This window comes from Zootoca vivipara, chromosome 6, assembly GCF_963506605.1.
Source record: "Zootoca vivipara chromosome 6, rZooViv1.1, whole genome shotgun sequence".
Classification (NCBI taxonomy): Eukaryota; Metazoa; Chordata; class Lepidosauria; order Squamata; family Lacertidae; genus Zootoca; species Zootoca vivipara.
In genome coordinates this window covers 13,972,924-13,978,161 of record NC_083281.1, presented here as the reverse complement: position 1 = coordinate 13,978,161, position 5,238 = coordinate 13,972,924, and positions in this window count along the sequence as shown.

The window sequence follows — 5,238 nt, the reverse complement described above, 5'->3', positions numbered from 1 at the left end:
TAAAAATATAGATTTTGATTTTGTTCAAAGTATCCTAGTATTAATTGCATTCAGCCTTTTAGATAGAATGTATTATTATACTTGACTTTTTTATGCCTGCATTTTGTAATCCCCGTGCTACCCTCCACTGTGTAAAGTTGTGATGTGTACATTGCCTACCACTTCCGGCCTTATCTGACCCTAGAAGGGCAGATGATATTTTGGGAAAGAGGGAGGAGTTGAGCTAGCATCTGTGTCAGAACTGGCATCTCTCCTCAAAGGTCTTTGACATCTTTTGGGTACCAGGGAAGTAAGATAGGGGATAGAAATGTCAACAGTCCTTTGGAAATCCTGGGCACTCTGGGACACCCCAAGGAAATTTCAGAGGGGTCAATAACCGCATTGAGCCATGTGTCCCACAACCTGTGACCTTTCTTGATGCAAATGGAAGAGTGTTGTGGCATTTTATGAGTCTTGGTGTGGTGTGTATATAAGCTTTCTTCTAATGTGCCTCCTGGCAGCCTTTTCAAACTATCTGTTCTGCTGAACAACTGGATAGCAAGGCTGTCCTATTCCAATAACTTGAATAAACCGGGTCCCTGCTGGACTCTGAGATTGCTCTCCTTCTCTCGGTTCTGAGCTTTTGTTTCAGGTGTTCCTGTTAGGATTCATTCCCCGTCTGCAGTCATAGGGCTATTGTGGAAGTGACGTAGACAGGATGTTTACGTGGGACCGTTTTTCCTTTGTTCTTTCTCTCTACTGGCTGTTATGCAGCCAGAGAGAGGGAGCCATGATGTAGAGTTCCCAGTTTGTTTATATGTAAATAAAGCAGTTAAGCCTTATTTACTTACTTGTGTGTTGTTCATCACGTTTGTGAGAGCAATCGCATATTTGGCCTGTGGTACCTCCCCTGGATCATGGCCACTGGTCCCATCACCTCCAGGCAAATAGAAGGGGGAGAAATGGAGGCAGTGAGAGATTTTACTTTCTTGGGCTCCTTGATCACTGCAGATGGTGACAGCAGTCCCGAAATTAAAAGACGTCTGCTTCTTGGGAGAAAAGCAATGACAAACCTAGACAGCATCTTAAAAAGCAGAGATATCACCTTGCCTACAAAGGTCCGTATAGTTAAAGCTATGGTTTCCCCAGTAGTGATGTATGGAAGTGAGAGCTGGACCATAAAGAAGGCTGATCGCCGAAGAATTGATGCTTTTGAATTATGGTGCTGGAGGAGACTCTTGAGAGTCCCATGGACTGCAAGAAGATCAAACCTATCCATTCTTAAGGAAATCAGCCCTGAGTGCTCACTGGAAGGACAGATCCTGAAGCTGAGGCTCCAATACTTTGGCCACCTCATGAGAAGAGAAGAATCCTTGGAAAAGACCTTGATGTTGGGAAAGATGGAGGGCACAAGGAGAATGGACGACAGAGGACGAGATGGTTGGACAGTGTTCTCGAAGCTACGAACATGAGTTTGACCAAACTGCGGAAGGCAGTGGAAGACAGGAGTGCCTGGCGTGCTATGGTCCATGGGGTCACGAAGAGTCGGACACGACTAAACGACTAAACAACAACAACCTCCCCTGGGTAACGAACTGGTGATGTAGAAGCAAATTCTTGCCACACAAGCAATTAACATACTTTTTTATTTCTATAGCTATTAAATTTGTATAGCTCCCTTGATCTGAAGATGCCAGGGTGGTTCACAGCGTGATTGTGGGGGTTCACAGTGCTTCCTCTTCAGAAAAACATTCTGACAGCATGACGAGTTGAACTGTGCATCAGGCTCCCTCAGAAGGGGGTTTTAAAGCAGTGGTTGGATCTTGGATGGTCCTCTGCCATTGAGTTGAGATTCATGCATTGCAGGGGGTTGGACTAGATGTCCTTGGAGGTGCCTTCCTACTCTCCTGTTCTCTTCTCTTCCTGATTGCCAGTCATCCTAGGCATCTCCAGGGAGGTGGCAAAGTCTGCATGAAGCTCTTCCTGGGATATGCTGAACACTCAGATCCGGTGAGTCTCCTCTCTCCTCCTGCTTAGGGTGCATTGGGGAGAAGGGGAGGGGTGTTCAGCCACACAATAAAATATTTGAGGGGGCCAGAAACCCCAAAGTTGAGGGGCATTGCCATTCAAATTGCGTGCCTGCGTCGCACGAAAGCTCATACCAAGAACAGACTTGCCGTAATAAAGATCAGGCTTACTAGCTGCTTTGCTTCTCAATATTCTCTGGTTGGCTTCTGTTATTTTCTCCTACCAATAGAGAACCCCCTTAAGGACTCTATATGGGCTCTTGGGTAACCCATCAGGGGAAAGGAGCAGTTTTTTCTTTCAACAGCTGTCTGTGGACAAACGCCCCTGAAAGCGAGATGAGCGCCGCAACCCCCTAGTCGCCTTTGACTGAACTTAACCGTCCAGGGGTCCTTTACCTTTTTACCTTACACAGTACTCACCTTCCCTTAGGCAGCAAAACCTTCATATAAAATCAGCCCTGTGTTGGATGGACACCATTCCAACTTCATTTTACTCAGGGAACAAATGGCTCCCGAAGGGGGAACTTCAGAAACAAGACAGCCATAATCCCTGAAACCTGAGATCTCGTACTCGGCAGCCTCTTGAACAAGAGATAATTACTGGCATCCTGGCAAAAGGGTGCCAGACAGGTAGTAGTCCCATGAACAATAGCAGACCATCCAGGAATGGAGTAGATCAGGACAAAGAAGTGTGATTACCTGACGGGGGAAACCCACCCAGGAACTCGTAGATATTTCCTTTGTATCATTTGATGGGTGTGAGGTGGAGGGCAAGGGAGGGATGAACTGGTTTCTGCCAAGAAAACACCTCCCCGTTTGTGACATATGCATGATGTATCTATGATGTATGCTGGAAGTCCTGTTGCAACAGTCTTTTAAATGAAGACGAGGCCTACAGGCTGCTGTTTTGCTCCTATATTCCTGGCTGGTGTCTTTGTTTGACAATCCGTGAGGGGACACTCATCAAATTTGCAGATGACACTAAAATGGGAGGGGTGGCTAATGCCACAGAAGACAGAATCGAGATTCAATATGAGTTGAACAGATTGGAGACCTGGGCACAAGCTAAAGAAAGGATTTTCAATAGGGATGTATGTAAATTTCTGAACTTGGGAAGGAAGAGCCAGATGCACAAATATAGGTAAATTTCTGAACTTGGGAAGGAAGAGCCAGATACACAAATATAAGTTGGGTACCTCAAAGGACATCTAGTCCAACCCCCTGCAATGCAGGAATCTCAAGTCAATGAGAGATGGCCACCCAACATCTGCTTACAAACCTCCCATGAAGAAGAGGCCACCACCTTCTGACAAAGACTGTTCCACTCTTCTTACTGTCAGAGAGATCTTCCTGAACTTAAATCAGAATCTCCATTCCTGTTATCTTGAAGCCATTGGTTCAGATCCCACCCTCCAGAGCAGGAGAAAACAAGGAGCACCATCAATTTGCAGCTTGGAGGCGCTGGAAGAGGAAGCACTGGGGGAACCCCCCCCCCCCAATCATGCTGAGAACCACCGTGGCATCTTCAGATCAAGGGCACTATACAAATTTAATAGCTATAGAAATAAGAAAGTACGTTAATTGCTTGTGTGGTAAGAATTTACTTCTACACCAGGAGTTTGTTACCCAGGTGAGGGAACACCTGAAATATAAACACGGGACCAAGAGAATGAGAGCAATCTCAGAGTCCCGCAGGTACCCGGTTTATTGAAACTATTGCAATATGTGCCTCCTGGCAGCCTTTTCAAATCAGCCGCTAACCAGTTGTTCAGAAGAGCGGCTGATTTGAAAAGGCTGCCAGGAGGCACATTAGAAGACGGATTATATACACAGCACACAAAGACTCATAAAATGCCACAATACTCTTTTATGGTACTTACATCAAGAAAGGTCACAGGTCATGGGAGACGTGGTTCCATGCGAATATCAACTCCTCTGAAATTACCTTGGGGTGTCCCAGAGTGCCCAAGTCATTTGGGTCTCATACGTTGGGCTGTTCCCTTGGCAATCAGGCCCATGGTGGGGCTGTAGACATTCCTATCCCCTATCTTACTTCCCTGGTACCAAAATATGTCAAAGACCTTTGAGGGGAGATGCCAGTTCTCACATGGATGCTAGCTCAACATATACCTCTTTCCCAAAACATCATCTGCCCTTCTAGGGTCAAATAAGGCTGGAAGTGGTAGGCAATGTACACATCACAGCTTTACTCTTTTTATTTCAAAGCATTCCAATTATAGGAAAATCCAGATGCATAGAAAAATGGCAGAAAGAAGTTTCAAAGTTTATATAGATGGGGAAAAGACCAAGAGGACAGCATAAGATCTTGATAGATATTACCGAAAGAGGAGGATATGGCCTTCCAGACTTGAAATTGTATTATGAGGCCTCATGTTTGTCATAGTTGAAAGACTGGTGCCTATTGAAAAATCCAGAAGTCTTGGATTTGGAAGTACATGACACCCATTTCGGGTGGCATGCGTATCTTTATTATCGTAAAACCAGGGTGCATAAGAACTTCATTGATCACATCATAAGGAGGGCTTTATATGAGGTGTGGGATAAATATAAAAAATATATTGAGCCAAAAACCCCAAAATGGCTATCACCACTGGCTGGAAGCAATTGCAGTTAAAAAGAAAAATATGACAACAAAATGGGTAACATATACGGAATTATTAATAGAAGAAAATGGTCAACTAAAACTTAAAAAATACAAGGATACAAAAGAGCATTTTACTAGCAGGTTAGATTATGATTAACTGTTCGAAAAGTATAAACAAGATAAACAAATTGGATTTGATAGTGATGCCTCTAAATTGGAAAAAGAGTTATTAAATAAGAAAACTAAGATAATATCAAGTATGTATAGACTTCTTTTAGATTATGAGGTTATGGAAGAAGAAGTAAAGGCTTCTATGATAAGATGGGCTCAAGATATAGGACATCCTATCATGATGACAGAATTGGAAAAATTATGGAAGGTGACATTGAAATTTACTGCAAATTATAATATCAGAGAGAATATATTTAAAATGGTAATGATTTCTGAGTGTAGTTGATAAGTAATGTAAAGAATGAGTATTGAATTATGTACATTCATTATTAGAAGTATAAGCACAAGGAATTAACAGGAAGACTTTTTACTTTTTCTCCTTTTTTCTTTTTGTAGATCATAAAGATATAATTAGAAAAAGCTTAATAATTATACATAAAAGGAAACAGGTGATAA